This window comes from Parus major, chromosome 2 (assembly GCF_001522545.3).
Source record: "Parus major isolate Abel chromosome 2, Parus_major1.1, whole genome shotgun sequence".
NCBI lineage: Eukaryota > Metazoa > Chordata > Aves > Passeriformes > Paridae > Parus > Parus major.
The window spans coordinates 147431550-147445492 of NC_031769.1; positions in this window are offsets into that span (position 1 = coordinate 147431550).

A 13943-nucleotide genomic window follows, 5' to 3' on the forward strand; every position below is an offset into this window, starting at 1 on the left:
ATTTACATCAGCCCAGCCCAGGGTGAGCAATTATAAGTAAATGTTGTCAAGGAGAGAAGCTTCAGAACAAAGTTCACTAAAGAAGCCCTGCTGCTGACTCTGAGGGTCAGGAGGAATTTGTTTTTGTATTGAAACTTTCACTGAAAGGGATTTAAATAAAGATAAATCCTTTCTTGCCTCAGATTTTTGGGAACAGCTTGAATTTACAAAATCATTTTGGCTCAAAAGTGCTACGGAAAGCAAATCAGACCTATTTATAAAAATGAATTATTTATTGAATAGATAAGAGGTAACAGATGAAAGACCTTAATCAGAGTTACTTAGTTCACAGTCAAAAACTAAAGGAATTACTAATAGATTACAGCATAACATAAAACAGTGCTCTATATCAAGTTATCTATAACAAATCTAGCAAAAGAAATGGTATTGATAAGGAGTTGAATGAAACTTACAACAAAATTATGATATTGTACAGATTCCTTAACTCAGCCCCTGGGAGGAACCATGAAGCATCATCCTCGCTCACAGGAGAAACTCCAAACTTTTCCAGGGAAATTTGCTGAAGATTTCCACTTTGTGAAAGTTTGGTGTGGCTTTTATAGTTGTAAATCAAGTGTCTGTCAGAAATCCAGTTTATCTTGTTAAATCTCACTTCAGCACTAAGATGTTTATTTTCAGCTGGGAGATGCCAGACCAGTGTTAACCCCATGACACCAAAATAACTCCCTACAGGACAGCTTGTCCTGCTTGAGTTATCTGACTGGATACCAAACAACAGATAAGCCCTGCTGCAAATGTCAAAGCTGTTCTGAAAAATTAAAGTCAAGAGATATTTTTTAAGTTCTTTCTCCAAAAGGACAGCACATTCTGGCCCATTCTTAGACAAGCAACAAAAATCATGTGCATAGTCACAGAATCAGGGAATGGTTTGGACTGGAAGGGACCCCAAAGATCATCTTTTTCTCTTCATGGGTAGGTGATGCCCTGCACCGTTGCCCAGAGATGTTGTGGATGTGCCATCCCTGGAAGCCTTCAAGACCAGGTTGGATGGGGCTTGGAGCAACCTGGGGTAGGTGGGAAGGGACCATGGAAAGGTGTCCCTGCCCATGGCAGCAGGGATGGAGCTGGATGGTCACTAACATCCCTTCCAACCCCGATCATTCTGTTATTCTGTGGTTTTATGATCAATAGATAGGAAAAGGTGTTTGTCAGTCAGGGGACCTCCCTGTCATGTGAGAGCAAACCCTCTGTCCAAAGCCAGATGAGATATTCTTGAGCCCTTCACCCTACCACAGCTGGCTTGAAGGCACTTATGAGTGTGCCTGAAAGTTGAAGTCTTCCATGGATTTCTTCCACCCTCTTTCATGACCATTTTGGTAACTTGTGTGCCAGAACATGGACAGAAAAATGATGGCATTTTGCTTCTGTCTGAATAAATATTTTTATTGTAAGCCAGGAAACACTCAGCTGTGTGATCTGAGCTTCAAATTAAAATCCTTAAGCTACAGAAGAGGACAGTTATTTCTTGCTTACCCTGTTTGGTTTATCTTTGGAGAGGTTTAACATTTTTCCTCTACCAAAACAAATCACTTTCTGCGATGGGATTCTTTTCTTTTTTTTCTCTATACACTGTGGGCATGTTGAAAACAGAATGGAAGGGCAATCAATGCCAGCTAAAAGATGGATACATCCTCTATTGAGTAAACAAAGTTACTGTGTATTGGCAAAAAGTTCCCTGCATTGGATTCTTCATTGGACTCGAGTTGCCAGCTCCAATAAATCAGTATGCTGGACTTCTACTTAGTCAATGTTTCTAGACAGCAGCGAGAGAGCATCGTATGTTAAAGTGTAATGGATTGTATCAGTGAGTAAGTCTACTCCCAGTCCCCATTAGAATCTATCAATATAACAGAGTGGCTGTCACCCTGATGTACAGACAGACACCTCGTCTGACTGATGGCTGCATCCCTCCCTCCCTTTCTCCCTGGAAATACCCTGAGCAGGCTGAAAAGGAAAGTATCTCTGATTTTTATTTTTTTTTTTTTTTGCCACTGGGCCTGTGTTTTAGGAATATACATACAGAGAAGATTTTGTAGGGGAGAAAACAGGGGGCTTGGATCATGAAACAGTTTGAACCACTTAAACAAAAGGATTTAGCCACCTAAATCTCTGGGGCTGGAAATCCTCTTCCCACACCAATAGATCAGTGTCTCTTTTTAGAAATTGCTATTCCTTATTTTAATTTGCATCAGAGGGATGCCTGAGTAGTCCAGCTAGAGATGACAGCCCACTCTGGGGGATTTTGTGGAATTTATACCTTAATACATCTAGAAAAAAAGAAGTGAATTACATTTGGTAAGGCCCAATGAATGGACAGGGATAAATGTGTTAAGTAGTCATGTTTCTTGTAGAATACTGTATTAAGCAGGATGCACATGAAGAGCCCTCCAAGTCCAGAAGACTTTGTAGAAAGTAGGGAAAGATCTGGAGTGGGAAGAGCAGCACAGAGATCACCAGGCAACTTCAATGGTCACCATAAGCCAGAGTCAAATACAGACCTGCTCATTGATGGATGGGGCCTTTACCTGGCCAAGCTGCCTTTCCATCAGCCTTGGAGAACTGGGTGGAGAATAACCATCATGTCTGTGTTTCCTCCCCAAAATGTTTTGAACAACTAGTGTTTTCAACCACCTAGGTGAAGATGGTGAATATAAATTGGATGTCCTAATGAGATTATAGAAACTCACGTGGATAATTTTTGGCACTTGTGTCCTAGAAGCTGGGCATTGGATGGGGAGGAGTATTTATTTTTGGTTTCACAGTTAAATTTGATGACTACTTAGTATAAGTGGCAAAACCCCCAGTTTGTTCTAGTGCATATTTCCTTGAGACTTACCACAGTAAAACTCTGCAGTTTTTTTCCTGCAGGATCAGTTTATTTCATGCTTAAGCAAATTGTGCAGTTTTGTCCTCAGGCTCCGTGCAGGGAGCAGATGGAGTTTTTGTGTTTTGCCACAAAAAATGCTTGGCCTTATCATAAGGAGGCACTTGGCAAGAAATACGGTGAAGGTTGGATTTGAGGATCTCAGAGTTCCTTTCCAACCTTAATGATTCTGTGATTCTAGAAACTGCTGCTGCAGATGTCCCAGCTGAGTGTCACCACAGGAGATGCTCAAACACCATTTGTGATGGCCATTTTCTCAAGACTTTGTTGGCAAAACCAGCAGGTGCCATAAGGTGCCACGCTGGCTGCAGGCTGAGCTTTTTCTGAGATTAACTTCTTCCTCACGAGTAAAATTGTCTCCTTTCTCAAGTACCCACTGCCACCTTCTTTAAACAGAAAGTGGTGGCTGTGTAAGGAAGAACATGAAAGAGAGGATGACTTGGAGATTGCACAGCGCTCCTGAGTAGGAAGCAGAACAGACTGAAGTGCTAATTTTCCTTCTGCTTAAGAATTCTGAGGTACAAAACTGTCTGGGGGACTCCCTTCATAACTTCTGGGCTCATGGCCCTGTTTGGCAAAGCTCATGTTCCCACTTGGTCAGGAAATATCAGGAAAGAAATAAAACTCTCAAAACCTGCACTGTGTTTTTGAAGGGAAAGCATTTTTGAAGACAAAATTTTAGAGTTTGTAGAGTGTGCCAAATGCACTCTTGAGGAGTGCCAAATGACTTAATATCTCCTAAAAGATTTCCCCAAAGCTGATTCTGTTAACTAAGAAAGCTTTATGCCCAGCCCTATGCTCAGTGATTCATTTTGCCCCAGAGGGTCACAGCTGCTGTGAATTCTGTGCAGAATCTGATTTCTGATACATCTTCAGGATATGCATCATCAAATCATTGGAAAATCAGAATGCAGACCTTGCACTGGCACCAGGAGCCAGTGAAAAGCCAACTGCAAGATACAGGCACAGGCTGAACCATGGAATATTGCACTGTTCAACAGGTACCAGATGGAGTCTTGGCATCAGGTTCACATTCAGTTTAGGTAATGTAAACCTGGGTGTTCCAGCCTGAGGCTTAGAAACCATGGGGTCCACTGTTGCCACTATGGTTAGGTGGGAAACAATACATCTGGAAGTTAAAAAAAAAATCGAAAGAAATCTGATACTGGGGAGCTGTCCTAGCCTTTAGCGGCTGAACAAGACCTTTGAACTTCCATGTAGCCTGATGAGGGAGGGCTGAATTCCTCAGAAGGCAGCAAAGATGTAATTTTGTCAATTCTTAAAAGCTTTTGTACTTTGTTAAGTGTCACCTTCATTCTGCCTGAAAACACAATTCAGAGAACCCAGCCCATGAACACAATTCCTCACTGAACTTCAGATCCTGAGCTGACATGGACCTGTGAGGATCATTGGAGTCCAGCTCCCGATATCTCATTGCAGTGGGCATCAGTGAACTGCATCAGCTGATGTCTCAGGCACTTGAGCTCCCTGGTGATAATGTGATAAACCAACCCCAGTCTCTTGCTCCCACTTCACAGATTTTTCCCAGCTGGTCTCAGTGAAAGCTTCCTGACACCTATCCTGTTAACTTTGGTGGTTACGTTGCCAAGTTGGTGTTGTGAAAAGCTTTGTTTTGTAGGAGAAATGAGATTTGACATGTGCAGCTCTGACTCTCAGGGGAAATGTCCTTTCCACAAGATTTCAGTGGGTTGGCAGAGTAGAACTACTCTGCCATGCAGAAAGGTGCTTCTGCCAACGTCAAAAGATGTTCCTTGTTTCTGTCATCTGACACAGAATAGACAGTTTGTTTTGTTCCATGTATTTAATTAATCTCGCCTTTTATTTCTGCTCAGAAAGGCACTTTGATTTTTTTAAAAAATCTGTATCCCGAAAAATTCTGTGGCTATTTCATGCCAACAGATTTCAGATGCGTCTGCTCCTGGACATTCACCACCTCTGCGTGACAGAGCAACAGAGCCAAATGGAGTTTTAAAATTTTCTGACTGGACATATAAAACTGGATTAAAGAGTTTTGGAGAATGAATCATTTGAATACTTAATTTTGAAATAGGCTGATAGTATGAGTAAACACTTTTTTGAGTCCTCCTCATAAAGACATGGATAGATTTTGCAAAAGGTGGAGTGAAGGAAGACTAAGAACACTCTTATTCTCCTCAGGAGATCTACTCCTGAGGCTGAGCAGAAGAATAAGGCAACAGAAGAGAGAACATAGAATTACAAAATCATAGACTGATTTGTAGACTGATCCCTCTTCAGGCTGGGAGGGACCTTAAAGATCATCTAATTGCAAACCCCTGCTGTGGGCAGGGATATCTTTCACTAGGTCAGGTTGTTTCAAGCCTTATCCAGCCTGGCCTTGAACACTTCCAGGGATGGGGGATCCACAACCTCTGCCAGGTCCTCACCACCAGATTTTGGGGTTAGCTGACAAGTATAAGGGAAGAAAGAGAATCTAAATGGCAGAGGAAAGCATGTGAAGGCATAAGGTCTTGAGTGATTTCCTTCTGCTCTTCACAGTCATTTGTCTAAACATTGTCTTCTAATATTTCCTAGGATTCCCTCACACTGCTGTTGGAACAAGACTCTGTTGCATCTTCTTTATCACATCAGACTGGCACAACAACTGGAGGTATCTCAGATGCCTTAGGATGTCTGAATTATCACAAAAAAGCCTCTTTTTAGGCAACTGGCTGGTGTCCCAGGGCCATGATTCAGTCTAGGATAAATGTGGCTATCAGTTCCCACCACAGCTGATGAAGATGCAGTCATTGCAGACAGAGAATTTTTTGGGATGATTTGTCTCAGCATGAAGCACCTGTGGCCTCTGGAACAGGAAACATCAAAGCCCAACAGGCCAGGGAATACAGGAGAAACCAGGTAAAAGCTTTATGCAATCCAGGTTTCCTATGCTACCTTTTCTTTTTGGATTTTATCCTGGGAAGAGCTCAAAGGGTGGAATTCAGGTACTTTAGTTATCTTCTGTGAAGATTTTGAAGTGTGATCTAATTGACCAGACTCATTTTATACCAGCTGGCAAGAAATAAGTGCTCTAGGGCCAGATGTATCTGATGGATTTTAAATATCTGAATAGACCAGATGAATCAGGTCCCAAAAGTGAGTGTGCTACTAATTAACACATCCTTTTGGCCAGCTGTAAAATTCCACAAAATTGTAACTGTGAAACATTTACATCTCTGTCAAATGTGGCTTAAGCAGCCTCAGGCTTTGTTTCTACAGGACTGATGGGGAAAAACAAGGGAGGAGGACAGCACAGACTGAAAGATGGAATGCCCACTAAACATAATTACCTACAAAACTCTATGAAAAATGCTGCAAGTGAAGCAGCCATAAATACATTAGGGAGACAAAGCCAATACACATTAAAGATTCATGTAGTGCTATTCATTTGTGCTCTCTCTTTTGGCTCTGGATAGGCAGATATATGCATTTAAGGCCAGGTAAAGTCTTTTTAATGCAGGACAAAGATTCATAAATCCCAGGAACACCTCCATAGTTCACAAGGGCATTTTCTTTTACCACACCATTTGTTTTCCACCAAGTTAGAAAAGCAGATGTACTGTACTCTAAACCTACCTTCTGACTTATGTAATTTAATGTGACATTTAAAGGGGAAGACACTATTTATTTTATAATAAATGCTACTTCTATGTGAGCTGTTTTGGCAAGTGACCCCTCCCACCAACCCCCTTTCCCCCAAATATCACAGGTTCACAGACAAAAATTGGCAAGACTTGAAAAAGTAAAGGCCACTTGGTCTGTCCTCTGGGAAACAGATACAAAAGAGGACAAGAGGACATAAAATAAGCAGGCAAAAAGTGAAAGGCTCCACCCTACAGATTGCAAAAAATGGAACAAAACACACACACCAAAAAATGATTTAAGAAACCAAGAACTTCAAAGCGACTGTATCAGTCTGCTAAGGACTGTTGGGGTATTGATCTTAAAAACAGGACAGCAAGAAGGAAAGAAAACACCAAGCCACCACCTGAGTTACCTGAAGTGATGAATAAATAACAGAATACTACAATTTCTTCACCATACTGAGATTATGTGAAGCAGAATAGACTTTAGAGCACTAAATTGCCTTTTGAAAGTCCACATAAGACAAGGTGGAGAAGAAGGAACATTCTACTCTAAGGCCCAAAGGAGAGATGGCCTAATAAACTAAAAATGACCTTTTTCATGCTTCAGGAAGGAGCTCACCTGCTATCAGAACCCTTTCTTCTATATCCTTTATTTCCCAGGTGCTTTTCTTATTTTACTATCAAGCTGCTCCCTTTCTACAGTATTTATTTATTAGAGTGCACTGATAGAAATTAGTTAATTAGCTAATGCTATGAAGAACCTGGAGACACATTTGTTACAGTAAATATGACAAAGCTATAGGTGTTTCCCAGGTAACCAAAGCTTCATGTTCAAAGAGGAATTTTATTCTGGACATGTGGAGAAGGAGAAATCAATCACTTAATTGAGATGTCTGCAGGAGATGTGTATTTGCCCTACGGTCCTTGGAAAATCAGCAGAGGGAAGGAGGTTCCTCCAGAAGGTGATTTAGGTATTTACCTGTTTTACATGGTAACAAATTCTGAGTGTAGACAAGCACTTTCAGATGAACAGGGATATTCTCTCAGACCTGCTCTGGAAGGAGTAGGTCTGTCCAGCCATAAATGGCAGAATGAAGATGCTGATTAAATATAATGCAAGTCTGTGCATGTTTTCTGCTTCAAAGTGAACAGACCTTTCTAAATTATTATGTACTTTCCAACACTGAATAGCAGATGATATAATAGAAGAGTTCTCAAATCAGCAATTAAGCACTGTGATCCCTTTGATGAATGTTAGTAAACAACAGAACTATCTCATTTTGCTGCAGCTTTCTCTCAGTGTCTAAATGACATTTCATTTTTCTCTCTCTTTAGGGAACATGCTGCTTCTGACAACCAGCTCTGTGCTCTGTATTCAAACAATTCCTCTGGTTATGCAAACCTGTCGGCATGAAAATACAGCAGTGCAAGGGATGCAACGCCATCACCTCAAAAACTGACAGCCTGGGGACAGAAAAAGAGAGCAGGTGCTGAACCTTAGCACCCTGCACTCATTGTCCATATCTATTGAATCAGAAAAGGATTATTGGGCCAAACCTAAAAGCCTAGAGCATGTGGTTTCTCCAGAAGCAATGAGTCAGAGTACTGTGAATTAGAGGAAAAACATGCCAGGTGCTTGCAACCTAAGAGACCTTTGAGAATTTCAGGAATTCAGATGTTTTCAGTTTAGGAAATAGTGTTGCTTGGTGCTGGTGAGATGCCTTTGAATATTCCCACACTATGGTAGTTATGTAATTTTTCTGCTTTCTCATTTTCTGCTGCTCCTAGAATACTTGGAGAAAGGTTCAGCAGAACAAAGAGAACCTCAAGTATTTAATCCTTGAACTCATAAGCTGCTGGTGCCTCTAATTTCTTTCCAGTTCTTTTGTCTTTGGCCTCTGCAGAAACAAATGAGCTGTGATTAATGCTGATGAAAGCATTAAGGAGATGATTTCCTCTCCTCCCACCAAAATTATTGACTGGAACACAGTCTGAGGAAATCCAATTAAAACTATATAATATGTCTGTATTTCCTTCACCATCTATTTAAAGAATGGATAAGGGGCATCTGCTATTCCCTTTCTCTCCATTATTTAGGTTGTAAAGTAGGTAGTCAAAGCTGTTAATGAGTATCAGTTCTGTTACACTTCACACATTTATCTCATTTTTAACAGGTGTGGGCAAAGAACTTTTCCTGTTTAGCAACAAATAACAAGATTTGGTTGTACTGTGTGTGCTCTGGGTGACTTCACCAATGATGTGTTACCTATTAAATTAAGACATGAGGACTGGCATTGAAAAGAAGTGGGTAGAACTTGTAAATTAAAATATTATTCCTCAATCATCTGGTCATGACCCTTTCTTTTCTGAAAAATCAACATCCTGCCCTGTTCTGTGGGTGGGATGTATTTTAACAGGTCCATAAATAATAAAATAATTTCTTCTGGAGTTTAGACAATCATTTCCAATTGTCCATGGCAATAATAATTGAATCTGTAAGGAGCTCTAAATATGGAACTTCCTTACAACAGGATATGTCTTTAGTAATATCTTTTCATTTGTGAAAGATGAAAAAAATTCTGCATATAAAGACATATCTGTAATTGATGTTGATAGGGCAATCTCCGAATTTCTCAGTATTAAGGAAATGCTCATTCCTGTGTCTTTCTGGCCACAGAAATTTTTCTATTGACTTCTGAGGAGTAAGACCATGTCCATGGATACTTTACATCCATGGATCTGCCTAAACACAGCAAGCACATTTTTTTTTCTGACCAGATTTATTCTCATCAAAATACATTCTTTAAAATGTGCTGGATTGACTACATTTGCTATTTCAACTGGCTACGCCAGGTTCTTTGTAAGAATAGAAAAGCAGTAATTCCACAGACCTGGCACTGTCTCAGGCCAAAGTTACTGTGGTTTAGCTAAACCACTTGGGTTCTGATTTTGACTGTCCAGTCTCCTACTTGAGTCTTTCAAGTCTTCAATTTAGAAATCACTCCTCCATCAGAAGTTCTGAGAATTTCCAAGAATCAATCCTACTGGAGCTATTAAAGTATAGGAAGGGGTGTCCCGTTTTTCACCTGACTTTTCTACGGTGAATGAAAGGTTACAAAGTCATTAATCCCTCACCAGGTGACAAAGTGCCTTCTCCTGTTGAATCAAGAATCCAAAACTTGCTACAGTGTTCAAGTAAGTTAACAAATTGGCATTTCTGACAAATACTGTCTAATTAGAAGAGCAGTTGGTTAGGTAATTTCCCCACAGGTTCTGCTCCATTGAAAGGGCTTTCTTATATTTTCTAAGTTCTAGTAGAAAACAAAATGAAAAAAATCTTAAGACTAAACAGAATTCCAAGTATATATTAGAATGGTTAGCTTAGTATTCTGATATCTAAAAGAAAGGGTAGGAAACATACCTGGAGCTATATAATCATGTATTAACAGTCTATAAAGCTACAAACATCTGAAAAATGTATAAGAAGCTAAAATCTTTAGCATGGTTGTCTCTGTATAGGTATTAGTAAGGAGCACATTGGCAACTCTTTATTTCTTTTTATCTCATTCTGAAGTTCTGATAGAGGAGTTTGGGTGTATTGCACTCATTTTCTTTAAAACCTTGCCATCTGCAGATGTCTTGCTCACTTTGGGATCTCTCTATTCCAAGCTTGTCCCATCAGAGGTGGCAGAACAAAGTGCACATCCATGCTTTGACAGCCCCAGTATTATTTCCAACTGCTGCACTGAGAACTGGACAGAGTTCAACAAAAATCTGCATTTTGACTTAAATTAGGCATGTTGGGTAGATGGACCGAAGTGATCCAAAAAAATGTCTATACAATTATACTCTGATGTCAGGAGTAAGCAGAATAATCTCATTAGTCCTCCCCACTCAGACACTCATATCCTAATTAAGAATAGCATTACTTGTTCTGCCTTACTTTGCTTTCTAAATGATCTAAATAAAACTGGAAAAAAGCCAATCTTGCAGTCACAGCAGAAAACTGGTATCAGTGGAATAAGAAATGTTGTCCTGTGCATTCAGGTTTTCAGCCTTTCAAGCTACACTGTGGCTGTGGCAGATACCCAAGTGCCAAGACCATAAAAGTAATGACAGTATACACAGTGCTCCGTTTGGGACACATTTTTTATTTATTTCATTTCTCACAGCCTGTATCACCTTGCCTCCTAAGGGATCATCTGCAGTGCCTTTTCCAATGAATATTAATCACCTGGGAATGCAGAAGAAACCACCTCTGCTGTGACAATAGCTTGACTTCTCTCTGGGGGAAAGGGGTTGAATCTCAGTTCCTCTCTAATGACATTATTTGTTATCTTCAGGACAGTCAGTTGCATCCTAATGGAGTTCAAACATAATACAAGATTAAAAAAGAAATAAACAGTTGCCAATGTGCTCCTTATAATTACCTGTGCAGTGACATAATACCCTCATTACTCAAAGGTATCGAAGCTCTGCAGTGAACAAAGGTCTGGGACAAATCTGCCTTTTGGATTCTGGGGAGAGTTTAAGCTCTTTTGTGGAATTCCAGTGTTTCTACTATAATTTCCTTCCTGCTTGCTATAGAAAAATGGACACTAAATACATGCAAATTCTCTGAAATCCAAGGATATATCTTGGAAAAGTACATCCAAGTCTTGCCAGGAAAGTGGGTGAATTTTGTGCCTTTTGAATATTCAGAGCATCTTAGAACTGAAAGGAATTCCAAAATAACCAACATTGGTCATTTCTTCAAGGTTTCCCAACAGACTCTTAATGGTCACTGAGCTCAGAACATGGTTGAGAGATCAGGATAGCACAGGCCCTGTGTTTGGTGAAAAAAATTTAGAGTTTTGTGCATGAAGAAAAATAGTAAGAAAAATATAAATAACAATTCCAATATACCAATAATGAACAGATTATAAACCAAGTTTTTTCAGTAGCAGTAAAAGGGATGGGCTGCTTTAATTACATACCTGAAAACACATACTGAGCATGAATTATAGGAAGGTTTGAACTTTTAGAGGATGAAAATCAGTGAGGCTCTGTTGGTGGCACCAACATGCCTAATTTCTACCTAGGGAGAATCTGGTCCCTTCAGCTTTTTGAGGACAGCTTGCAGTCTGATTTGTTGTTTTGGAAGTTCTCTTTCAATCATTTATAAATTCTAAATTCTCGCACAAGTGTTTTGAACAAAATGATAGATGTTGGAGTGATCTATAATTGTGAAGATAAGGGAGGGGATAAAGATGGGACCTAAAGTAAAAGAGAGTGAGATGAAGTTGAAAGATTTCCATGTGAAGCGCAGCTACAGCTGTTGTGCTGCACTGGGATCTTATGTTCTTATTCTGCTTTGTGGGCAAAATATCCTGCCAGGTTACCTTTCCCACCACACTTCCCAAAGCAGAGCTGATCTCCCACCATCTGTTTAACAGCACAGGCTTCTGTTCCCAACTGGAAAGAAAGTGTTAAAGTGGAAAGAGTGGTGTTTTTATATTCATTCATCACTTCCAGACTCATCTCTGGACTTATTTATTCTGTAATTATCTCTCAGTGACATGAGTGATGAAGTGAAAATGCACTAGGTCTTCCTGATATTGGATTCTGTTGGCTCAGGTCATCCTCCAAAAAAAATCATTGTTTGAAAAGGGGTGGGGACAGAATACATTTTGTCAGGCACTTGTGGATCCCTCAAGCTTAAACAACAAGAAAACAAAAAGCAGTATAAAGACCATAACCTTAAAGGTAAAATGGAAATATTGAAGACCAGAGAGTGAGCTCAACCTTTAGTTTCATGTTTTAAAGGCTTCTCAGTGTATTTCAAGTTAATAAAACAAATAGCACAAATGTTTCAATGTGCAAAGATGAACAAAATCCAAGATTCTGCTATTCATACCCATTTTTTTGCTTAGTTATTGTAGTTTTTGAGATTTTGAATACTGTTCTCTGTGCTTTACCCAGGATCTTCTGAGACTCTAAGGTCTGAGGGAAGAACATTAGAAAGACTCAAGGCTTTTTAACAGTGAATATTTTTCTTCTTTTTAATATATTTTTAATTGGAAACAATTCAGCAAAATGTGGAGGTTTGGGGTGGTAGTGTCCCTGCCCATGGTAGGGGTTGGAATGAGATAATCTTGAAGGTCTTTTCCAAAAAAACCATTCTAGAACTGATCCTATGATAAAGCCTCTATTTAAAGTCAAGTTCTAAATACAACCAATATGATTTTTTTTTCTGCAGTGCATTTATGTCCTGAGGACAAAACACCCCAAACATACACAAACGTTTTATGGACATCAAAACTGCTCCAGCCAAGAGTGAATACCTTTGATGATTACAATATGAGAATTCACAAAGTTCTTTAATCTCTATCTCCCTTGTGGAGAAGGGTGACTGTGAGATGGAAAGTCATTAGAACATGACTGTGTCCATGCAAAATGATGGATGAGCGATTCACTCCACCCATCCATGACACAGGCTCAGTCTTAGTCTGGGCTTTTGGTGCCCCAATTAAGCTGGAAAATATCTTCACTTCTCTGCCATGCAGCCACACACTCTCAAAACAGATTATTAAGGTAAATTCCTCTCCAAGGATGAAGTTTTTACATTCTTTTTACTCAACATTTAAAGATATGGCTGGAAGGCAGTAAATAATCCATGGATCACCCTTTACCGGTAGAACTCCCTGCCATGAAGGTGATGACGCCGTGGCACAGGTTGCCCAGAGAACTGTGGGTGTCCCATCCCTGGAAGTGCTCAAGGCCAGGCTGGACAGATTTTAGTCTAGTGGAAGGTGTCCCTGCCCATGGCAGGGGTTGGAGGGACATGGTCTTTAAGGTTTCTTTTAACCCAGACCATTCTGTGACTCTGTGATTCTATTTGAGGCATCACCCGAGGGAATCAATTTCTTCTGGGGAAAAAACCCTCAGCAGGCCTTTCTGCAATTAATTATTATTAACTGAGTACCCTTAGCAGTTAAAAATGGGCATTACTTGCTAATTCACTGCAACTGAGTAGCCTTTCTCTGACAAGCAGGGTTGTCTTACTGGGGAATATAAAGGTGCAAAGCAGGGTTGAGAAGTGTAAAAAGTATTCCAAGGGGTAAGACAACCTGTAGGTAGAAAACACCTCATCTCTGATGACCCAGTAAGTCTGGGTGTTGCTGTAGGAATTGGGATGTGCTGAGCATTAGGACAGGGAAGGTATTGCAGAGGACAGGAGTTTAGGGCACACCAAAGCCTAAATAGAAAGACCAGTGAGAAGACAAAGGGGTGACTGTGATCTGCATTACAAAGCAGATCAGGCTGAATGATTGCAGTGGTCTCTGCTGGCCTTGAAATTTTTTTGTCTGTAGAAGGGTTTAATTTAAATAATT